Source organism: Neophocaena asiaeorientalis, unplaced genomic scaffold, assembly GCF_003031525.2.
Source record: "Neophocaena asiaeorientalis asiaeorientalis breed wild unplaced genomic scaffold, Neophocaena_asiaeorientalis_V1.1 scaffold573, whole genome shotgun sequence".
NCBI classification, from domain to species: Eukaryota; Metazoa; Chordata; class Mammalia; order Artiodactyla; family Phocoenidae; genus Neophocaena; species Neophocaena asiaeorientalis.
Window position 1 is genome coordinate 447,406 of NW_020172453.1, and position 26,360 is coordinate 473,765.

General features: G+C 38.8%; 1 protein-coding gene across 1 annotated transcript in view; it reads right to left on the reverse strand.

The window, feature by feature from the left end:
* The window catches only part of ERAP1 (endoplasmic reticulum aminopeptidase 1), a 125,906-nt gene that overhangs the window by 72,644 nt on the left and 26,902 nt on the right, over positions 1-26,360 (reverse strand). The window contains exon 2 of the mRNA XM_024737666.1: positions 17,001-17,057. The gene's annotated coding sequence lies outside the window, so the exon portion shown is untranslated. The remainder of the gene's footprint in view (positions 1-17,000; positions 17,058-26,360) is intronic.

A 26,360-nucleotide genomic window follows, 5' to 3' on the forward strand; every position in this document is an offset into this window, starting at 1 on the left:
AGGTGCTTTAAAATTTTTTATTGCTAATTATTTTATTATTTGGTATCTCTATGTATATGATTTTAAAGTCGAAGTTTATAGTGTGCTCTTTTCCTGTATAACCATGTTTTAAACTGCACCATGACAGTTGTAAAAACATTAAATCCTCCCAAAGCAGCAGTAGCGGTAAGGAAGACCCATCACCATTAGTTACCACAAACCTCATCAGCTAGGTCAGGGCCTTCAAAAGGATTAATCAGGCCTCTGAGAACACAAGGACTGCACAAGGGATACCCAGGCAGACAGGTGGCTCTCAGGGGATCAGTGCCCAGAACCCCAACTTCTTACATATCTCAACAGTATCTGAGAACCTCCTGAGATTTAGGGGTCATACAAGATCTCCTTTCCACCTTTGCTTTACTTTACAAAGAAAGGCCAAACTCTCGCCATGGCTAATCTTACTATGATGTAATTCCTAGGTTGAGAAAACCTCCATGATGCAAATAAAGAAAAATGTGAAATATTTTTGTTGATATTGAGAAAATGAATGCCTCTAATGACTGGGTAACAAATCCTTTTTCATTTCTAAATGACTTCAAGATCTTTGCTTTCAACAAAATTAAAGGAATAACTAACTAATAGATAATTTAAAATACTTCTTAATGATAGATCGCTGTGTGATTTTTGGCATGTAAGTGGCAAGGAGTTCAAAGAATTGTGTGACATTACCAGAACAAAACTTATTACATTCTCAACTAACTTACATGAGCAAAGTTTCTCAGCACGTTAATGAAAAATAATCTAAAGTAGGAATAAAACTGAATCCTGACTCATTCTAGCAATGGTCATACATAGATGATGCATTGTTTGAAAAGTAAGACTCATTCATCTCCTTAATAAATGCATAATATTAAATAATTTAATTGTCAAATTTTGTTTTGTCAGTTGTCCAAAAATTGTCAATATTTATGTTGTTTTGATCAACTGTGTACCAATAATGATTGTGATGATAATGAAAACTAGAGATTTAAAACATACTTAAATTTTAAGATTACTGGAAATTAAATTTACATTTATATACATATTTTTGTTTCAGAAAATCATGATTGGGTAGATACTGTCAATCACAAAATATATTAGGTTAAAATTCTGGAGAATAAGTGAAGTGGGGAGGAAGGAGAAATTTTGAACTATTAAAAAAGATGTTCATCTTTTTACTATAGATAAGTATCAAATCCTTGTGATATTCATATTCCACTGGACAAATTTTAAAATGTAATATTAGTGTTGTAGCTGTCAATATTTACAACATACCAGAAATTACATCACTTTCAACTACTGAAAGTATCTAAGTATTTTAAATATTTAAAATTTAGATATAAATTTAAATGTTTTAAATGTTGGGAGGGTACATATTTTTTCAAAATTATTAGGCAAAGCAGCAAAACACTTAAGACCACTGGTAGAGCAATAGTGAGATGTGAATGTTAATAATATATATAGTTCTTGCCTTGCAATTTGAATTCTTTATTCAAATTATTGAATTCTTTTTATTCTTTTATTGTGTCATAAAGTTGCCCAGTTTTATAGTTTTACTTCCTTACTGCTATCCAGATATTTCCTCCCAAAGTCCATCCAGGACAACAGCTTCAAGTCATGTAAGAAGCCATAAAAACTACTCGAGTTCAATGAGCAGGACTTTGCCTGTATTGCCTCCACCTTAACATTCATTCATTCCGGGCCTAGGATGGGACCTGAGGATCTGACAAGCTCCCTGCCCTCAAGTAGCTCTCAGTGAAATGAGCCGTGTGAACCAATATTTTTCATACATTGGATAAACATCAGAACAAAGAAAAGAATGAAAGACTTTGGGAACACTAGTACAATAAGGAGCTACAAACTCTGCCTTGAAGAGTTGGAAAGGTTTCTAAGAGAAAGTGACAGAACTAAGTTTGAGCCCAAAATAGCAACATGGAAGAATTGAGTAAACCACTTGCCACAATACACACACACACACACACACACACACACACACACACACCCCTATCCGCAATGTAATTGTTATAGTAACTAGCTAGAGTTAGTGCCCAATTCACAGGTTAAGGATATAACCTCCCACGGGACTTCCCTCACTTCAGACATCAGTCACAAGCTTGGGGATTCCCTGCCACCCATACTTCTGACCAACTGTCTACAAATTCAAGGGTTCCCATAACCCCTCAGTTTTGATAATTTTCTAGAGTGACTCACAGAACTCAGGAAAGCACTATACTTAAGATTACAGTTTTATTGCAAAGGATGCATGGGAACAGCCAAATGAAGAGACACAGGGGCAAGGTCTGAGAGGTTCCCAATGCAAAGCTTCTGTGTCCTCAGGATATTTCACCATTGGGCTTACTGATATGTATCACCAATCAGAAAACTTACACGAGCTTTGGGCATCCAGAGTTTTTATTAGAGTCTTATTACCTAGGCATGATAGATGTGGTCACTGGCTGATTGAAGTCAATCTCCAGCCCCATGCCTCTCCCCAAAGATTAGGCTAATATCATGTGGCTCCAAGTCCCAAATCTCTAGTCACATGGTTGGTCTTTCTGGTGTGATCAGCCCCTATCCTGAGTCATCACATTAGCATAAATGGGGGTGTGGTCCAAGGGGTCCACCATGAATAATGAGGACAGTCCTATTAATCATGGAAGCCCAAGGATTTAGAGGTTATCTCCCAAGAACCAGGGACAAAGACCAGCCAAATCCTTTATTATACAACATTATTCTTAAAACCCTTTCATTGTTTTTCATTACCTTTGGGATGTATATCAACATGGTCTGTGTGGCCCTGCATTATCATTTTCCAGCCTTCTTCATCAGTCTTATTCTCGCCCTTACTCCTGCCCAACAGATTCACTGGACTGAAAGAATTCAGTTCTTCATATACATTACCCCCTTTCAGCCAAACAGCCCTTTCCACAGGCTATTTTACCTTCTAGAAACAATCTCCATTCTCAACGTTCCTTAATAAGTCCCACAAATATTCAGATCTTAGCTCAAACATCACTTCCAGAAGGCTCCCCTGACGTTACCTGACTTCCCAGAATAGGTCTCAGGTCTCAGATCTTTCTGCTCATGGTTTCATAAAATCTGTCATTTTCTTTCATAACATTGTTTACATTTGTAATTAAATGCTTAATTGTGTAATGATTTGTTTATTTCTTGCTTCTTCTGCTAAAATGGAAACTCAGCAGGATCAGATGCTACTTTTACCAGGGTCTAACGCAGCATCTTGCATATAATATTTGCTCTATAAATAATCGCTGGATGAAAGAAAGAGTGGAATCAATAATTGAGTAAATGCTGCTTTTAGGCATTCCTAAAACCCCTATCTTTCCAATAGTGAAAACTCCCTGATCTGTACTATCTGCCTCAAAACTTTAAAAATCCATATATAGGGACTATGTGATTTATTAACCCCAGCAGTGTGCCTGACACCTCATTGTCAAGTTCCTAGACCCATCACTTTTCAGTTTATCAGCCCCAAATTATACTCTTTCTCACTCCTCAGGGAGTGAGGTTGTTCCTGACCCTGGAGGGCATGTCAATTGCTTTATTTTCAGTCTTTCCCCCTGTTCCGCAATGAATCAGGAACCATTTCAGAATCTGTGACATCATGTAAAATTTAAGTCTGCCATATGTTGTGGTGTAAAAGTCTATAGATAACAGTTCTGATTTAGCAGCAAGTGACAATCATGTAAAGATTTTACTTCCCTAAGGCCCTTAATGATGTCAGCTCATAACCTCAGTTGTTCTCAATCATGGCTGCAATTGGAATTATATGAGATGCTTTCTTCTTCTTTTTTTTTAATTGAGATATAATTGACATGTAATATTGTATTCGTTTTAGGTGCAGAAGATAGTGCTTTGATACATGTATGTATTGTGAAATGATTTAGTTAACATCCATCACCACGTATAGTTACAAATTTATTTTTCTTGCTATGAGAACACAAGATCTACTCTTTTAGCAACTTTCAAACATACAAAACAATACTGTTAACTATAATCACCATGCTTAGGTGTTTTAAAACATACTGACACTCAGTTAAAGCAGAATTGGTCTGATGGGACCCAGGAATTGGTCTATTTTTAAAGGTCTCAGGTGATTACAATGTGCAGTCAGTTGTGACCCACAGGAGTGGCTGTAGCATTCATCACAGTCATGGCTAGGTACATAAATTCTCTCCCAGTAAGGGCACATGTCCTATTTCCTAACTTCTTAATTGCTTAAGCCTGTTTAAGAAGTGAATATATTATCTGCAAAGTGATAGCAACTGTGCAGAAAGCCCTTGGGTGGCTGCCCAGTTCATAAAGATCCCCTTTCCTGAGGGCACCACTGATATACAGTTTGCTATGTCTGTATATCATAAACCTGTTCTCCTGGCCATACATAATTAACACAGAAATGGACACATCAACTGCATAATTCCAATACAGCTCTTTGGAATTTGAAGTTTGGAACAAAGTTAGAGCTGAGTGGTAGTATGCTGGTAATGCTTTTTGCAGCATCTGCCAATTTCTTTGGTGTAAATACATCATGGCCAATTTCAAAGTACTAATGTAATATCATTTGGTTTGCAAAACTCCAGCAAATTTAACAACTGGTTTTCCCAAGCCACTATGAACCAACTCCAACACAGCCATGGAGATGAGTCACTTTAATGTCAGCCACTTGGGTAAGATTCAAGTACACTTCCTGCCCTGTTTCCTGCATTTCCCAGGGCTAAGTGATGCGATTCTTTCTTAAATTCTCCGAGACACCTCTCCCTCCCATTCATTTCTCTTTCATTAAATTTTTTTCTTTGTTTAAGCTAGTCACAACCAGTTTTTCCATGTGTGCAATAAAAAGAACCTAAAATAATATGGTCGTCTATTAATGTACTATTAACATGTATGAATCTAAATCTAAATCTATCAGATACTCAAGTCCCTGAGAGATGTGGGAAAAAATTTTAGAGGGTGGGCCTGGTAGAAGAGTTCCAGTGGGGGAACACCAAGCAACCAGAGGGCAGTTCAAGGGCACCGTGTGCTTGTTGGGAGACACTGAGGGGGTCACAGGTGGAGTGGAGGGCAAGGGAGTGTGAAAAACACAAACCTTGTTTTCAGAATTCTGCCCAGCATGGCTGCTGCCCCTCTCTACCTCCTTTGGAGAGAATTGCTCAAACATTTTAAAAGGCCTATTGATCCAAACACTGTGGAAGCTAGGTTTGTTTATTTCCAAGTACTCATCTTTAATCTTGTAAGGAAGCTCAGATACTGCAGCTTTGAGGAGCAGGGAAGAGAGCCAGAGGTGTCAGAGAGAGCAAATGGGGCAAAGACAATTGTATCTGAGCCTCTTCCCAGATACGCTGGGGTGCTAAGGCTTCTACTGCTCAAAGTTTACAAACTTGTCTACAGAATGGCGTGTATGTTTCATAGGACAAACTATGGATGTTATTGGGGAAAAACTAAGCTCATGCTGATTGTATATAACACAGAATTAAATGGGGGATAGAATATTTGATAAAAATAATACAAAATTTTAAATCTTTCAATTTTTTTTTTTTCCTTAAAGATCCCATATAAAAAAATGTTCTTAGCAGTACTAAGCTAGCAAACAATCAGGGCATGATTTAATCCCTGGAAGAATCAGTTCTAGATACATATTAGGTGATAAAATAGGAAGGTAATACAATAACCACACAGACGCCTGTATCAGTGTTCTAAGTCATAAAAAACAGAACCCAAGGGAGATCCCCAAAAACTTCAGAGGCCCTGAAAGCTGCCAATAATTATATATGGTTTCCTGATCCAGTGGCTGTTAAATGTTGGTATTTGTCAGAGCCAGCTGGGAAACTTGGCACATACAAGGGCACAGGGTCTATCCTACTTCAGCAGCCTGGCCCTCTGTATTGCTTTACTGCTTTATTTGGGGGGTGATATACACCAAAGATTGAGGACCACTACCCTGGTCTATTTACCCTTCCACTCTCCTTGACCAGTGATTCTCAGAGTTTTCTGTACATGAGAATGACCTAGGGAGCTTTTTACAAATTCTGATGCTTAAGCCAGACCCCATACCAATTGAATCAGAATCTCCGCCAGGGGTCGACAGGCATCAGCACTTTTTAATAATTCTTAGGGTTATTGCACTCTGCCACCAAGTTTGAGAACTGGTCTTCTTAAACTTTAACGTGCATGTGAATTTCATAGGAATCTTGTTAATACGCAGATTCTGATTCAGTAGGTCTGGACGGGGTATGAGGTTCTACATTTCTAATAAGCTCCCAGGAGATGCTGTTGCTGCTGGTCCAGGATCACACATTGAGTAGTAATGTTGTGAATGACAATTTAATCTTTTTATTCTCTTTCCCAGACCCGCAGCATCTCTTCCCCTATCCAGCCTACCAGAAAATGAATCAAAATTTAGAACTCAGAAATAGAGAAGTAATGGTAAAAGAATTAGTTGATTTTGAGCGTGCTGATGATGATGTAAAGAAATTTAAAACTGGAACAAATGGTGAACTTGAGGCCCTATTTGGATGCTATCATCAGTTGGTCATTGAAATGGCATAATAAGTGTCCAGGAAAATAGCATTTAAAAGTTAAGTCCAGGGCTTCCCTGGTGGCGCAGTGGTTGAGAATCCGCCTGCCGATGCAGGGGATACGGGTTCGTGCCCCGGTCCGGGAAGATCCCACATGCCGCGGAGCGGCTGGGCCCGTGAGCCATGGTTGCTGAGCCTGCGCTTCCGGAGCCTGTGCTCCGCAACGGGAGAGGCCACAACAGTGAGAGGCCCGCGTAAAGAAGAGTTGAGAGAAATAAATGGATGCTAAATACTGCTTATGAGAAAGTTTTCCTAATGAAACCTTCTTATAATAAAAACTTCAAATTTGGGGAGAAGTGCCCTATAAACTCTTTAAGCTTCATTTTGTGATTACTATATTCTTGTAAACTTGAAATAGAAGTTCTCTCAATCTACTTAAATAAACCTTTGGCTGCTTGAATAAGAAGCTAAACAAGAATGATTTCCATTAAATCTTGATGATTTTTTAAATAACTCATCGAATTTTCTGCTGAATGTACACATCAACATTGTGTATTTAGTTTAGCTGCCTAATAACACTGGTAAGACTGATACATGTGTAAATGAATTCTGGTGAAGTTGGACCAAGTGTAATTGCTTCAGTATACCTCTTAATGCCTTTGTGTTGCTCTTTGTGTTATTAACTTTGAACTGTCATTTTACTCTAAATACCATATTTAAATGTGTCCTAATAATTTTTTTATTACTTTGTGTAGACTTCCCAGAGTGTGTTCCATAGAATGTCAGGACAGCAAGATCTACCATTCTGTTCAAATAACGCTGGGAAATGTTGCATGTGTTTCTTTCTGAGATTTAAACTGCGTGTTAGCATTGTTAATAAAGGCTCTGTTATTAAAGCCTCTTGCAAAAAATAAAAATACAAAATTAAACTTCTCAACCCTTCCTAGGCCACTGCTTTCCCAACCTATTAGTCCACAGAAACCTGCCCATAGTCCCCACCCCACCACGCCTCCCCTGCCGCCACCATCCCTGCCCCAACTACATATCAGCATTCCACGTCATGCATTTTGTAAAATGCTGCCCTAGGGTCTTAGACCTAATAATAGAGGTTGAGGGAGTCAGAAAACATCTTGGTGTGCTCAGTTTCTCTCACTTTTCTTTCTACTCCCTCAAAAATATCTATTTGAATATATAAATAGCATCCATGAACATTATTTCTGATAAGAAAAGATTTCAGGTAATTAAAAGCCTGGGATAATCAAATTATGGTCTATATTTAATGGTGCTTTATAATAATTAAACGAAATTTTCTTCTAATTGAAGGCATGATTTTAGAGTTGATTATCTGAAAGCAATTTTCTAAGCAATAACTCTGTCTCTGTTGAAGCATGAGTTTGAGAAGGGGGTGAACTTGGACTACACACATCTGACATCCGGGTCTCCTACTGATGAAGAATGAGCAGGGACACCAGAACTTACAAATTAATTAGATTAGAGACTAATCACTGAGAAAATAAAAGTCTAGAGCCCTCTGCAAACTTGGGAGACAGGTCAGTGCTTAGCATGGTCTACCACTGTAGTTAAGACTGGAATGCTTGATCAATAGATAACATCAAACATTTTTCTCTTTTTTTTTAGAGCTCAAAAGTCATTGTTTTTATTTATTTATTTAGAATTTAATTTAATTAATTTATTTATACAGAAGGTTCTTATTAGTTATCCATTTTATACATATTAATGTATATATGTCAATCCCAATCTTCCAGTTCATCCCACCACCACCCCCAACCCCCGCTCTCCCTTGGTGTCCATACGTTTGTTCTCTACATCTGTCTCTATTTCTGCCCTGCAAACCAGTTCATCTGTACCATTTCTCTAGGTTCCACATATATGCGTTAATATACGATACTTGTTTTTCTCTTTCTGACTTGCTTCACTCTGTATGACAGTCTCTAGATCCATCCACATCTCTACAAATGACCCAATTTTGTTCCTTTTCATGGCTGGGTAATTTTTTTTAATTTTTTATTTTTTTAACATCTTTATTGGAGTATAATTGCTTTGCAATGGTGTGTTAGTTTCTGCTGTATAACAAAGTGAATCAGTTATACATACACATATGTCCCCATATCTCCTCCTTCTTGATGCTGTTTTTCCTCGTTTGGTTTTGTTTTGTTTTTCCAGCCTGGATTCTATAGGTTTGTGTTCAAACAACCTACAAGCATGACACAGCAGACCTACACACAGATGCTGATTTTTCCTTATGTATGCAACCAGAACGGTGAGTACAACCTCTGTTTTCTGGCAATCTGCCTCATGAGCCCTGGAACTAGAACAATTAGGACATGCCTTCCCAGTGTTGAAGCAGAAGATGCACAGTCACAAGGAGCCAAAGAACACAGCGCTGTGTCTTACACTGGGGCCAGTAATGCATGATTTGTCTTGCTGAAAAGGGCAATGAACTATTAACCTTTTCTTAGGAAAGTTGAGGCACATGGGAGAAAGAACAAGAGCCAAAGGAAATAAAAAGAAGAAAAAAACCAGGAAGAGTAAAGGAGACCAGTGGCAAGGACAGCACAGGTAAATGGCAAGCAGCAAGTCCTCTGACAGCTGAGAAGAGAGCAAGTGATAAATAAACTTAGACCAGTTCTGTTACATGGAAAGGGGATAAATAGCCTCCTGGTCCTCAAAACTGTAGCAATAGAAACATTTACTTATTTACTCATTCATCCTTTCATTCATTCATCCAACAAACACCAAGTTCTCTCTGTGGGAGAAGCTTAAATTGGATTCACTTCCAAACTCCCACTTTTTATATTGCAATGGACCAAGGTTATTAGATTCCCTGATCTGCTGTAACAAGGAGACTATCACTGCATTTTTCTGGCCATATATACTCAGGAGCATGAAATCTGGCAGTGATAACATAAATGAGTAATATTATTTTTATGAGAAGGGAATGCCAGCAAGGATGAATTCTGTTAGAGGAATGGTCCCGTCTCCAACCTCCCGCATCTGTGTGTAACATAAAGCCCTCTCCCCACTTCTAGATAGTAAATAAACCCTGAACAAGAGATAAGAGAATCCCGGAATTCACTAATAAAACCTTGCATTGACTCCTGAATTTCTAAAAGTAAGTCTCTATCATTGGGTGTATTTGGGACCCAAGATACCAAAAAAATACAATTTTTGCATGTCTAGGTCTGTAGCTTAAGAAAGATATGTTCTTAAGTTTGTTTTGAGAGAAATATTAAAAAAATTCCATTCCCAGAATTTTCTAGTTAAAATTTTATGACAAGATGTAGTACTTCTATTTAATACCAAAAATGGTATTATGTTTCCCTAAATATAATTTAGTGCTTTCCTACTTTTGAAAAAAGAACTTATTTTAGATGCAAAGTCTCATATTCAAGTTTGACAATTAAAATAGACTTTTCAGAAAACCATATTACAATCCCATAGTTTTAAATTTAGTTTTACAATGTTCAGATGGTAATGTGAATAGAAATGGTGAGTCAATTACTTTTCAAGTGAAGTACCTTGATGAAATATATCCATTTTCTCCTGACAGGGAATTATTATTGCCTTAAATTTAATCTTAGTTCTGCACATGCTACAGAGATTTTCATGGCTAAATTGTTTTAAATTATCCTATGATTCATCTACCTTGAAAAATGAATGCACTTTACCCACAATAAGGCAAAATATATGTTGTAGGCTGTATATGACTTTAAATTTGATTTTCTAGAGATATTTTATTAAAACATTTCTCTTAGGCAGCCAAAAATCAAGTCCCTTGATTTATTTTAGGGGCAGGGTTGGGGGATTAGACTGAGCTATGTGTACTTGTTCATTCATTCAACAAATACAGAATAAAGAAGATAAAGGATCAAGGCCAGAGGCTCTACTAAAACCAAGGAGAGAAAACCAATCTTCAGGTCTAGAAGTCTACCAAAGAAGGAAGGGCAAACCAGTGCTCTCTAAGGACAGGATTGGGGTCACTGATTCCAGGGCAGATGTTGTTTGCTCTCTGCCCTAGTTTGAAAAAACTTATGAACAGAAGGTAGAGAAGAACAGAAACTAGACTACAGTAGAAATAAACCAGAAGTCTGCAGGTAAATCTGATTAGATGAGGCCAAAACAGAAAGCCTAAACTCGCCTTCACCTCACGCATATTAAGAACACATACACTATAGAGTTAAAAAATTATTACAAAGGTCAGTATCAATGCCTTGTATACTTATCTTTACTTAGAAATGCGTAAAGATAGACAAATGCCAAGAACTATAAGCTATAAAATCACCTGTTAGGTAAGAGGGGCAGCTATGATCAGCTTAATTGGGCCCAATGGACCCGTTTTCCCCCAGAAAGGTTTTGGATAATATGAGTTGTATTTATTCACATTGTAAACTAGAGAACAAACTTAGAAAGGCCAAGTTCCTTTTCTACACAGGTCAGTGGCAGACATAAATTTGGAACTCATGGTGAAATGTGGCTTTGGAAAGATTGTTTTCTCCACACATTATTTTAAAATTTGTTTTTGTGAGCAGAGTGCCTAAGGTGGTACAAGACAGTGTTTCAAGTCAAGTCTGAAGATCAATCAACCTCAAAGTACTGAAAAGTTCTTAGAAAAGATGACCTTAGAAAGGTAAGCAGACTTTTATTAATGGTAACAATTGCATTTGTGCCTAAAGAAGAGGAAGCATTTACTTATAGAGGATGGTAAAAGATGGGTTTTTGAAGGATACCACCTCACTGGAAGAAATATGTGGTCATGGACATTTCTGACTCCTTCCTGAGTTAAATAATCCTGCTCTAACCACTGCCCCTCCCCCCAGACTGTATACACACACACATATAAGACCCATATATATGTTGCCTAAAAGAGACTTCAGATCTAAAGACACACACAGACTGAAAGTGAGGGGATGGAAAAAGGTATTCCATGCAAATGGACATCAAAAGAAAGCCAGAGTGGGCTTCCCTGGTGGCGCAGTGGTTGAGAGTCCGCCTGCCTATGCAGGGGACGCGGGTTCGTGCCCCGGTCTGGGAAGATCCCACATGCCGCGGAGCGGCTGGGCCCGTGAGCCACGGCCGCTGAGGCTGCGCGGCTGGAGCCTGAGCTCCGCAACGGGAAAGGCCACAACAGTGAGAGGCCCGCGTACCGCAAAAAAAAAAAAAAAAAAAAAGAAAGCCAGAGTAACAATACTTCTATCAGACAAAATAGACTTTAAAACAAAGACCCTAACAAGAAACAAAGAAGGACCTTGCATAATGATCAAGAGATCATTCCAAGTAGAAGATATAACAATTGTAAATAAATAAATATAGATAGATAGACAGATATCCAACATAGGAGCACCTAAATACATAAAGCAAACACTAACAGACATAAAGGGAGAGATTGACAGTAACATAATAATAGTAGGGGACTTCAACACCCCACTTACATCAATAGACAGAAATCCCAGACAGAAAATCAATAATGAAGCACTGGCCTTAAATCACACATTAGACTAAACAGACTTAATAGATATATATAGAACATTACATTCAGAGCAGCAGAATATACAATCTTTTCAAGTGCACATGGAACATTCTCCAGGATAGATCACATGCTAGGATACAAAGCGATTCTCAGTAAATTTGAAATCATATCAAGTATCTTTTCTGACTACAGTGCTATGAGACTAGAAATCAACTATAAAAAAAAACTTCAAAAAATGCAAACACATGGAGGCTAAGCAATATGCTATTAAACAACAAATGGATCACTAAATAAATCAAAGGAGAAATTTAAAAATACCTGGAGATAAATGAATATGAAACACAAGAATCAAATATGTATAGGATGCAGCAAAAGCAGTTCTAAGAGGGAAGTTTATAGTGATACAAGCCTGCCGCAGGAGACAAGGAAAACCTCAGATAAACAACCTAACTTTAACCTAAAAGAGCTAGAAAAAGAAGAGCAAACAAAACCCAAAGTGAGTGGAAAGAAAAAAAGAAAGATCAGAGCAGAAATAAATGAAATGGAGACAAAAACAAACCCAAAAAACAATAGAAAAGATCAATGAAACTAAGAGCTGGTTGTTTGGAAAAATAAACAAAACTGATAAACTTTTAGCCAGACTCATCAAGAAAAAAGGAGAGGGCCCAAAGCAATAAAATCAGAAACAAAAAAGAAGTTACAACCAACACCAAAGAAACACAAAGGATCATATAAGACTAGTACAAACAACCATACAGCAATAAAATGGACAACCTAGAAGAAATGGACAAATACCTAGAAATGTACACTCTCTTGAGACTGAACTAGGAAGAAATAGAAAATATGAACAGAACAATTACTAGTAATGAAATTGAATCAGTAATAAATCTCCCAACAAACAAACATCCAGGGCCAGATGGCTTCACAGGCAAATTCTACCAAACATTTACAGAAGAGTTAACACCTATCCTTCTCAAACTATTTCAAAGGTTTTCAGAGGAAGGAACTCTTCTGAACTCATTCTACAAAGCCAGTATTACCCTGATATCAAAACCAAAGCTATCACACAAAAAAAGGAAATTATAGGCCAATATCACTGATGAACATAGATGTAAAAATTCTCCAACAAAATATTAACCAAACAAATGCAATAATACATTAAAAGGATCATACACCATGATCAAGTGGGATTTATCCCAGGGATGCAAGGATGGTCCAATATTCACAAGCCAATCAATGTAATACACATCATTAACAAAATGAAGAATAAAAACCATATGATTATCTCAATAGATGCAGATGAAACTTTTTACAAAATTCATCATCCATTTATGAAAAAACTCTCCACAAAGTGGGTATAAAGGAACATGCCTCAACATAGTAAAGGCTGTATATGATAAGCCCACAGCTAACATCATACTCAATGGTGAAAAACTGGAAGCATTCCTTCTGAGATCAGGGACAAGACAAAAATGCACACTCCTGCCACTTTTATTCAACATAGTAAGGTAAGTCCTGGCCACAGTAATCAGACAAGAAAAAGAAATAGAAGGACTCCAACTCAGAAAGGAAGAAGTAAACCTGACTTCATTTACAGATGATACAATACATAGAAAATCCTAAAGACACCACCAGAAAACTACTAGATCTTGTCAATGAATTTGGTAAAGTTGCAGGATACAATATTAATATAAAGAAGTGTATTGCATTTCTATATACTAACAATGACCTATCAGAAAGAGAAATTAAGAAAAACAATACATTTACCATCACATCAAAGAGAATAAAATACCTAGGAATAAACCTACCTAAGGAGGTAAAGGACTTGTTCTTAGAAAAATATAAGACGCTGATGAAAGAAATTAAGGACACAAACAGATGGAAAGCTATACTGTGTGCATGGATTGGAAGAATTTAAGTTGTTAAAATGACCATATTACCCAAGGTAATCTATGGCTTCAATGCAATCTTTACCAAAATACCAATGATATTTTTCATAGAAATGGAACAAATCTAAAATTTGTATGGAAACACAAAAGATCCAGAATAGCTAAAGCAAACTTGAGAAGAAGAACAGAGCTGGAGGTATCATGTTCCCTGACTTCACACCATACTACAAAGCTACAGTAATCAAAACAGTATGGTACTAACACAAAAACAGATCATAGATCAATGGAACAGAAGAGAGAGCCCAGAAATAACCAATGCACTTATGGTCAATTAATCTACAACAAAGGAGGTAAGAATACACAATAGGGAAAAGACATTCTCTTCAATACGTGGTGCTGGAAAAACTAGACAGCTACATGTAAAAGAATGAAGTTAGAACATTTTCTCATACCATTAAAAAAAAGTAAACTCAAAATGGATTAAATACCTAAATGTAAGACTGTAAACCATAAAACTCCTATACGAAAACATAGGCAGAATACACTTTGACATAAATCGTAGCAATATTTTTTCGAGTCTGTTTCCTAAGGCAAAGGAAACAAAAGCAAAAATAAATAAATAGGACCTAATTAAACTTAAAAGTTTTTGCACAGCAAAGGAAACCATAGACAGAATGAAAAGACTACATACAGAATGGGAGAAAGTATTTGCAAATAATATGACCAATAAAGGGATAATATCCAAAATATATAAACAGCTCATAAAATTCAATATCAAAAAAAAAACCCAATTGAAAAATGGGCAGAAGACCTGAGTAGACATTTTTCCAAAGAAGGCATACAGATAGCTAACAGGCACATGAAAAGATGCTCAACATCACAAGTTATTAGAGAAATGCAAATCAAAACCACAATGAGATATCACCTCACATGTATCAGAATGGCTATCATCAAAAAGACCACAATAACAGATAACAGATGTTGGTGAGGATGTGGAGAAAAGGGAACCCTTGTACACTGTTGGTGGGAATATAAATTTCTACATCCACTATGGAAAATGGTATGGATGTTCCTCAAAAAATTAAAAATAGAACTACAATATGATGCACCAATTTAATTCCTGGGTATGTATCTGAAGAAAAAGAAAACACTAATTGGAAAAGATAAATATACCCCAATGTTCATAGCAGCATTATTTATAATAACCAAGATATGGAAGCAACATAGCATTCATCAACAAATGAATGGATAAAGAAGATATGGTGTATATACAAAATGGAATACTACTCAGCCATAAAAGAATGAAAATTTTGCCATTTGCAACAATGTGGAATGGACCTGGAGCATATTATGCTTAGTGAAATAAGTCAGACAGAAAAAGGCAAATACTGTATGTTATCACTTATAGGTGGAATCTACAAAATAAAACAAATTAATGAACATAACAAAACAGAAACAAGCTCACAGATATAGAGAACAAACTATCAGTTACCGGTGGGGAGAGGGGAGAGGGGAGGGTCAGGATAGGGGTAGGATATTAAGAGGCACAAACTACTATGTATAAAATAATTAAGCTACAAGGATATATTGTACAGTGCATAGAATATAACCAATATTTTATAATAACTTTATATGGAATTTATCAACATTTTGAATCACTATGTTGTATACCCAAACTAATATAATCAACTATATCTCAATTAAAAAAATACAACTTTGAAATCAGCACCCTAACAAAACCAGTTAGAATCCTAATAAGAAATTATGCTAGTATGGTTAAATTTCCATGGGCATTTGACATAGAATCTCAGTCATTCAAATTGTATGGCCTTTTACACTAAAATCATACTTCCTTCTACTTTTGAAATGAATGTCCTTGAAGACAGTTCCATAGAAATCAGTTTATCCAAAACTTAAAATACAATCCAAGAACAGCCTAATTTATCATTAATTTCTCTTTTAACATGGAGTAAATATCTTTTGGCTTCTTCCTCTCTACCTGCAACTACCCAGAGAGCTTAACGTAGAAAATGCAGCAATTCTTGAAGCCTATAACAAGCTACATTTTATACAAAGGAAAGGTATTTCTGCAGAATTTTTAGCTTTATCTTAAGTTTTAATATACTGAGAAGCTTTTTCTCTAATTGTGAGAAAGCTTGGCTTTAAAACATTAACATGCTGAGGAAAATTATGTATGAACCCACTCAACTTCCACAACATACTGACCCCATTCTCCAATTTACAAATACATATGTTAAGTTAATCAAACAATGAAGCCAACAGAATGAGGTGGCTCTAACATGTTAGCAGACTACTAAGCAAACCAAAACCTAAGCCTGTAAATGTCTCAAGGTTAAGAAATGAAAACCTAAGGAAACCAATCACAAACAGCCAACTAGTCTTCCCCAAATAAAGCAACTGCTTAAACTATAGCCAATCAAATAAGTTCCTTGCTTTGCTTCTACTTCTCTGTTAAAGTCTTTCCCCTAGGGGCTTCCCTGGTGGTGTAGTGGCTGGGAATCCACCTGCCAGTGCAGGGGACACGGGTCCGAGCCCTGGTCCGGGAAGATCCCACATGCCAGGAAGCAACTAGGCCCATGCACCACAACTACTGAGCCTGCACTCTGGAGCGCATGAGCCACAACAGCTGAGCCCGCGTGCCACAGCTACTGAAGCCCACATACCTAGAGCCCATGCTCCGCAGCAGGAGAGGCCACTGCAACCAGAAGCCCACGCACCACAACAAAGAGTAGCCCCTGCTCGCCACAACTAGAGAAAGCCCGCACACAGCAATGAAGACCCAACACAGCCAAAAATAGATTAATTAATTAATTAATTTTTAAAAAAAAGTCTTTCCCCAGCTCCTGTTGGTAGAGCATGCTGGACACTTCTGGTTTGATGAGGCCTGATTCAAATTGTTGCTTAAACTCTCAACAGTTTTAATATGTTTCAGTTTATTTTATAACACAATTCATTTGAGTGAATTAGCATTAAAGAAACACATGGGATAGGAGAACAGATTACATGTTTGCATTATTATTATAATAACAACATAATGAAAGTACTCACCACTAAGTCTTGTTGCCTGTGATGAGGAAAGTTGAAGAAATATCCCATGCACTTGAGCTGCAAAAATGTAAACAGTAATTCTGTCAAAACTATTTTCACAGGATACATTGAATCTCTCACTCTTGAAAAACTGTGTAACAGGAAGACTTTGGAGGAAAAGTCAACCCAAGTGGGTGGGCAGAGGTGTGACCAGATCAAAGCTGCCCCTGGGGGTTCCCTAGTGAATTGCATAGCAACCTCTGATTTTAAGATAAAGACTATGGCTCTTCTCTGTGACTCACAGCAATCAGCCATTTTGCTAAAAAAAAAAAAAATGGTGATGCAGTTTTTAAGCTTTGGCTCACCACCAGAGGAGATGGCAGCAGAATTTTGGCCACTTTGGGGTTATTTCTACCTCTTTCACTTAAGGGCTTGAGCTACACTTAGATCTGCTTTCACAGTCAAGTGAATTTGAGTTCCAAGACATCTCCTTCTTGGTCTTGTAGGTAAGAAGGAATAGAAAGATACAGAGGAAGGGAATTTTCAGTTCTCTGGTAATTAGTGCAAATACACACACACACATGCACACATGTACACACGTATGTGTTTGTGGGGATGTGTTTTCCTTCTCAAGTATAAACCCAACGCATCACAGGTGGATTATCTCTCTGCCTTTCTGCCCCTGCACATCTCCTCTCAGCATCATGGAAGCCCACAGCTGGACTCAGAAAATAACAGAGCTAAGTAGTTTACCACGGTACCAACCTTTGATGCGTGTCAAAACTAGCACTGATATTTAACAGATATGCATAGCGTAATTGTTCCAGTAGTTAAAATGTTGAAATACTTCCATACGGTTTTCCTGAGCCCACATCTCTAGACCACCATTCTGGTCTCCCTAGTTTCTCCCCTGGGACTTCCAGAAGTCCCTCACCCCAGCTTACCCACCTCTGGACTTCTTCACCAACCAGAAACAGAAGGTTTAATGTCTGGCCCAGCAGGGCATCCAGGCCTTGCTCTGCACTAAGGCAGCCACCATTCTGATTGGTCTATGGTATGTGTATAGTACTGAGTATTAAATATCGTTAATGTCACCCTGAGGTAAAACATCACTGCAAATGTCACATGATGGGGGAAATTACATATGCTGAAACTTTTGTCAAGGAGACAACTGTATGGAGTTAGGAGGAACAGTATTAAAATTCCTGAGGTGAAAAATAGGATGAGACCTCAAGCAACGTGCATGACTCATCTAAGAAAGAGTGGGTCTTGTTAAGTATAGTGCTGGGAATCACCGTGGGCCACAGGTGAATTGCTGGGACAATTGGGGAAAAACTATTTTCCCTTCCTCAAATGCAGTCGTCAACCTTCTCTACAAATACATTTTGGACAAATATTTAAAGACTATTAATTTGGAAAGAGACAAATTATTAGCCTCTCTGGGGTAGGAACATATTTCAGGCTAATACAGTTTGAGCAACTTGACATCAAATTCCACCTTACTCTCAGCATGCTCGAAGCCTCCCTCACATCCCGGCACCCATCCTGTGCTCAGGAACAGTGAAAGAGCTAGTTCACAGCTCGCTGGAACTACTCATACCAGCGTGGCTGCTGCTTCTGCTCTGTTGCCCTCATTCCGTTAATTAGCCTTTGGCTGCAGATCCATAGCTGGCTCCTCCAGCAGCCCTTGGTCCATTCCCCTTTCCCCATCTCCGGCACTGTTCTCAGTGGGGCACTGTCTTCACTGGTCTCTCCCATGTAACACCTTGTGAAATGGGTACCACCAGTTTTCTGATGTAAATATCCTTATTTGACTCATTTCACTCTTCTGCTGGGTTTTCCATCTGTTACCTCTTCTGGACCTTGTGGACACTGACCAGCCACTTCTTCTACCTCCCCTCTCCAGACCCTGATTTCCATCTAGTCCTTCTGCCTCCTGATGCCCTCAGCTGGCTCCTTCCCTCAGAGCCTCATCCTTATACACCTTTCTCGTCCAAGGCTCTACCACAATTGCTCCACTGAACCACTTACTGTTCCTCCGAGTGTGACCTATCCTTTCTTCTGCCTCCAAACCTCAGCATGTGTTGCTGTCTTTGCTTACAGCGCAATATCCACTCTGCCTGGCTCACACCTTCTCATCTTTCAGGACTTAGCGTCATGTCACTTCCTCAAAGAAGCCTTCCTGGATTGCCCAGGGCTGGGTTAAGTTAGGCTCCTATGTGCTCTCAAAGCATCTTGTCTTACTCCTCCCACAGACTTATGACACTAGGTTATTGCTGCCTTTTTGTTTCTTTCTCCCAATAAAAGTGAGCACTTTGGGGGAAGAAATTGCATCTTGTGCTCACTTTATCCTCAACATCTAGCATAATGCCTGACATAGAAAACCCTCAATAAATTTTTTCTGTAACGAACTACAACAAATAGTTAATATTTCTCATGTAACCCTGTGAAGCAGCTATCTTATCATCATTCCCACTATACAGATGAGGAAACTGAGCACAGAAAAATTAAGTGACTTTCCCAAAGTTACATAGCCAAGAAATACAGACGTGAGTTCCAGATCCAGGTAGGCTGTCTCCAGAGACTATATAAATTACTACTCTATACTCTATGCCTCTTGCTTTTGAGCTGTTAGGGATAGAACCACAGCGATAATACAGTATCATTTCCATTAGTTCAAAATAACCTTAAAAGCCATGTATTTGGTGAGAAAACATATTTATTCAGCCTATCTTAATCCTGACTGAACATAATGTATTTTATATCCAGGTCTAGACAACAGGTCCCTAGGGACTAGGGCAAAGAGTAAGGAAGAAAAAAGGTGGGGTCAGAGGGAAAATACCTAAAAATCAGGTCCAAAGGATAAAGCCAAGATCAGGTCCCCAGTATGTGTTCAAAACAGGTCAGAGGGCAAAGGTGAGGTGGGAAGCTGTGAAAGCAAGAACAAGGAAAAGCCGGTTGGAAGGGCAAAGAGTCTGAACTGTAAATTCTACATGTTTTTGCTGTTAAGCCACAATGGGAGACCAATTTGGTTACAGCAAACATTGAGCCACGAGTACATTCATAAACTTCCTCTTCATGTAATTGCACCTGATGACCTTGAAAGAGTAAACTGATGACTGGTGACAGCCATTCAACTTGGGGTTTATGCCAGCGAATACCGAGTATCTCTCAGGTATCTCTGAGCCTTAAATCTGGCTGACAGCATTTATCTTCAATAACACAGTTAACTAGGTTTACAGTACATGAAATTGCTCCCCTGGGCCAGCATTTCATTTGTTAGACATGCTGTTTTAATAGAGCCCAGAGAAGCCCCTAACTTAGATTAATCATGGTATGTAAATAAATTGTCAACATAACTAATATTTCATGCCCAGAATCGAAGACCAACAAGGGAATAAAAGTGAGAAAAGAAAGAATAACAAAGTGGAATACCAGCAAGTTGCTCTCATTTTAAAACTCCCCTGTGTCCTTGGTTCATAGGCACACACAAATCAAATGGTAGCAGCCACCAAATAATTCTAAGAAGTCTGGCTCTGAAAACTGCTCCTTCAAGACATAATATTGGGGGAGACCTTCAATATGGCAGAAGAGTAAGACATGGAGATGACCTTCCTCCCCACAAATACATCAGAAATACATCTACACGTGGACCAACTCCTACAGAACACCTACTGCATGCTGGCAGAAGACCTCAGACCTCCCACGTACCTGGGTAGGGCAAAAGAAAAAAGAAAAAACACACAAAAGAATGGGAACGGGACCTGTACCAGTGGGAGGGAGCTGTGAAGGAGGAAAGGTTTCCACACACTAGGAAGCCCCTTCGCGGGCAGAGACTGGGGGTGGCGAAAGGGAAAGCTTCGGAGCCACGGAGGAGAGAGCAGCAACAGGGGCGCGGAGGGCAAAGCAGGGAGATTCCCGCACAGAGGACGGGTGCAGACCAGCATGCACCAGCATGAGAGAAACTGCCTGCTCACCTGCCGGGATGGGCGGGGCTGGGAGCTGAGGCTCGGGCTTCAGAGGTCAGATCCCAGGGAGAGGACTGGGGTTGACTGTGTGAACACAGCCTGAAGGGGCTAGTGTGCCACAGCTATCCGGGAGGGAGTCCGGGGAAAAGCCTGGACCTGCCTAAGAGGCAAGAGGCCATTGTGTTGCGGTGTGCGAGGGGATTCAGAGCACCTCCTAAATGAGCTCCAGAGATGGGCGCGAGCCACGGCTATCAGCGCAGACACTAGACACGGGCATGAGACGCTAAGGCTGCTGCTGCAGCCACCAAGAAGCCTGTGTGCAAGCACAGATCACTATCCACACTGCCCCTCCCGGGAGCCTGTGCAGACCACCAACGCCAGGGTCCCGTGATCCGAGGATAACTTCTCCAGGAGAACGCACGGCGAGCCTCAGGCTGGTGCAACGTCATGCTGGCCTCTGCCGCAGCAGGCTCGCCCCGCAACTGTACCCCTCCCCACCTGGCCTGAGTGAGACAGAGCCCCAGAATCAGCTGCTCCTTTAACCGCGTCCTGCCTGAGCAAAGAACAGACGCCCTCAGGCGACCTACATGCAGAGGCAGGGCCAAATACAAGGCTGAACCCCAGGAACTGTGCGAACAAAGAAGAGAAAGGGAAATTTCTCCCAGCAGCCTCAGGAGCAGTGGATTAAATCTCCAAAATCAACTTGATACACCCTGCATCTGGGGAATACTGAATACACAACGAATCATCCCAAATTGAGATGGTGGACTTTGGGAGCAATGATATATATATTTTTTTCCTTTTTCTCTTTTTCCGTCTGGGTGACAGGGTCTTGGTGATCCAGCCGGGTGTCAGGCCTCTGCCTCTGAGGTGGGAGAGCCAAGTCCAGAACATTGGTCCACCAGAGACCTCCCAGCTCCACGTAATATCAAATGGCGAAAATCTCCCAGAGAGCTCCATCTCAAAACCAAGACCCATCTCCACTAAATGACCAGCAAGCTACAGTGCTGGACACACTTTGCCAAACAGCTAGCAAGACAGGAATACTACCCCACTCACTAGCAGAAAGGCTGCCTAAAATCATAATAAGGACACAGACACTCCAAAACTCACCACCGGACACGGTCCTGCCCACCAGAAAGACAAGATCCAGCCTCATCCGCCAGAACACAGGCACTAGTCCCCTCCACCAGGAAGCCAACACAACCCAAGAAACCAAACTTAGCCACTGGGGGCAGACACCCAAAACAATGTGAACTACAAACCTGCAGTCTGCAAAAAGGAGACCCCAAACACACTAAGTTAAGCAAAATGAGAAGACAGAGAAACACACAGCAGACGAAGGAGCTAGAGAAAACCCCACCAGACAAAACAAGTGAAGAGGAGACAGGCAGTCTACCTGAAAAAGAATTCAGAGTAATGATAGTAAAGATATCCAAAATCTTGGAAATAGAATGGAGAAAATACAAAAAAAAACATTTAACAAGGATCTAGAAGAACTAAAGAGCAAACAAACAATGATGAACAACACAATAAATGAATATAAAATTCTCTAGAAGGAATCAATAGCACAATAACTGAGGCAGAAGAAAAGATAAGTGACCTGGAAGATAGAATAGTGGAAATAACTACCGCAGAGCAGAAGAAAGAAAAAAGAATGAAAAAAATTGAGGATGGTCTCAGAGACCCCTGGGACAACATTGAATACACCAACATTTGAATTACAGGGGTCCCAGAAGAAGAGAAGAAAAAGAAAGGGTCTGAGAAAATATTTGAAGAGATTATAGTTGAAAACTTCCCTAATATGGGAAAGGAAATAGTTAATCAAGTCTAGGAAGTGCAGAGAGTACTACATAGGATAAATCCAAGGAGAAATATGCCAAGACACATATTAAACTACCAAAAATTAAATACAAAAAAAAATATTAAAAGCAGCAAGGAAAAAACAACAAAAAATATACAAGGGTATTCCCATAAGGTTAACAGTTGATCTTTCAGCAGAAACTCTGCAAGACAGAAGCGAGTGGCAGGACATATTTAAAGTGATGAAAGGGAAAAACCTACAACCAAGATTACTGTACCCAGCAAGGATCTCATTCAGATTCGATAGAGAAATGAAAACCTTTAAAGAGAAGCAAAAGCTAAGAGAATTCAGCACCACCAAACCACCTTTACAACAAACGCTAAAGGAACTTCTCTAAGCAGGAAACACAAGAGAAGGAAAAGACCTAAAATAACAAACCCAAAACAATTAAGAAAATGGTAATAGGAACATACATATCAATAATTACCTTAAATGTAAATGGATTAAATGCTCCAACTAAAAGACACAGACTGGTTGAATGGATACAAAGACAAGACCCATATATATGCTGTCTACAAGAATATTACTCAACCATAAAAGAAACGAAATTGAGCTATGTGAGCAAGACAGAAGCGAGTGGCAGGACATATTTAAAGTGATGAAAGGGAAAAACCTACAACCAAGATTACTGTACCCAGCAAGGATCTCATTCAGATTCGATAGAGAAATGAAAACCTTTAAAGAGAAGCAAAAGCTAAGAGAATTCAGCACCACCAAACCACCTTTACAACAAACGCTAAAGGAACTTCTCTAAGCAGGAAACACAAGAGAAGGAAAAGACCTAAAATAACAAACCCAAAACAATTAAGAAAATGGTAATAGGAACATACATATCAATAATTACCTTAAATGTAAATGGATTAAATGCTCCAACTAAAAGACACAGACTGGTTGAATGGATACAAAGACAAGACCCATATATATGCTGTCTACAAGAATATTACTCAACCATAAAAGAAACGAAATTGAGCTATGTGTAATGAGGTGGATGGACCTAGAGTCTGTCATACAGAGTGAAGTAAGTCAGAAAGAGAAAGACAAATACCATATGCTAACACATATATACGGAATTTAAGGGAAAAAAATGTCATGAAGAACCTAGGGGTAAGACGGGAATAAAGACACAGACCTACTAGAGAATGGACTTGAGGATATCAGGAGGGGGAAGGGTAAGCTGTGACAAAGCGAGAGAGTGGCATGGACATATATACACTACCAAACGTAAAATAGATAGCTAGTGGGAAGCAGGCGCATAGCACAGGGAGATCAGCTCGGTGCTTTGTGATCACCTAGAGGGGTGGGATAGGGAGGGTGGGAGGGAGGGAGATGCAAGAGGGAAGAGATATGGGAACATGTGTATATGTATAACTGATTCACTTTGTTATAAAGCAGAAAATAACACATCATTGTAAAGCAATTATACTCCAATAAAGATGTAAAACAAAACAAATACAAGAGACCCACTTCAGACCTAGGGACACATACAGACTGAAAGTGAGGCGATGGAAAAAGATATTCCGTGCAAATGGAAATCAAAATAAAGCTGAACTAGCAATTCTCATATCAGACAAGATAGACTTTAAAATAAAGAGTATTACAAGAGACAAAGAAGGACACTACATAATGATCAAGGGATCAATCCAAGAAGAACATAGAACAATTGTAAACATTTATTCACCCAACACAGAAGCACCTCTGTTCTTCATACATAAGGCAAATGCTAACAGCCATAAAAGGGGAAATCGACAGTAACACAATCATAGTAGGGGACTTTAACACCCCACTTGTACCAATGGACAGATCATCCAAAATAAAAATAAATAAGGAAACACATGCTTTAAATGATACATTAAACAAGATGGATTTAATTGATATTTATAGGACATTCCATCCAAAATCAATAGAATACACTTTCTTCTCAACTGCTCATGGAACATTCTCCAGGATAGATTCTATCTCTGGTCACAAAACAAGCCTTGGTAAATTTAAGAAAACTGAAATCTTATCAAGTATCTTTCTGACCACAATGCTGTGAGACTAGATATCAATTGCAGGAAAAAATCTGTAGAAAATACAAACACATGGAGGTTAAACAATACACTATTTATTAATCAAGAGATTACTGAAGAAATCAAAGAGGAAATCAGAAAATACCTAGTAACAAAGGACAACAAAAACACGATGATCCAAAACCTATGGGATGCAGCCAAAGCAGTTCTAAGAGGGAATTTTATAGCGATACAATCCTACATCAAGAAACAACAAACATCTCAAATAAACAACCTAACCTTACACCTAAAGCAATTAGAGAAAGGAGAACAAAAAAACCCCAAAGTTAGAAGAAGGAAAGAAATCATAAAGATCAGATCAGAAATAAATGAAAAAGAAATGAAGGAAACGATAGCAAAGATCAATAAAACTAAAAGCTGATTTTCTGAGAAGATAAACAAAATTGATAACCATTAGCCATACTCATCAAGAAAAAAAAGGAGAAGACTCAAGTCAATAGAATTAGAAATGAAAAAGGAGAACTAACAACTGACACTGCAGAAATACAAAGGAACATGAAAGATTACTACAAGCAACAATATGCCAATAAAATGGACAACTTGGAAGAAATAGACAAATTCTTAGAAAAGCACTGCCTTCCGAGACTGAACCAGGAAGAAATAGAAAATGTAAACTGACCAATCACAAGCACTGACATTGAAACTGTGATTAAAAAATCTTCCAACAAACAAAAGCCCAGGACCAGATGGCTTCACAGGCGAATTCTATCAAACATTTAGAGAAGAGCTAACACCTATCCTTCTCAAACTCTTCCAAAATATAGCAGAGGGAGGAAAACTCCCAAACTCGTTCTATGAGGCCAACATCACCCTGATACCAAAAACAGACAAAGATGTCACAAAGAAAGAAAACTACTGGCCAATATCAGTGATGAACATAGATGCAAAAATCCTCAACAAAATACTAGCAAACAGAATCCAACTGCACATTAAAAGGATCATAAACTGTAATCAAGAGGAGTTTATTCCAGGAATGCAAGGGTTTCTCAATATATGCAAATCAATCAATGTGATACAGCATATTTACAAACTGAAGAATAAAAACCATATGATCATCTCAATAGATGCAGAAAAAGCTTTTGACAAAATCCAACACCCATTTATGATAAAAACCCTCCAGAAAGTAGGCATAGAGGGAACTTTCCTCAACATAATAAAGACCATATATGACAAACCCACAGCCAACATTGTCCACAATGGTGAAAAACTGAAACCATTTCCACTAGGATCAGGAACAAGACAAGGTTGCCCACTCTCACCATTATTGTTCAACATACTTTTGAAAGTTTTAGCCACAGCAATCAGAGAAGAGAAAGAAATAAAGGGAATCCAAACCTGAAAAGAAGAAGCAAAGCTGTCACTGTTTGCAGATGACATGATACTATACATAGTGAATCCTAAAGATGCTACCAGAAAACTACTAGAGCTAATCAATGAATTTTAGTAAAGTAGCAGGATACAAAATTAATGCACAGAAATC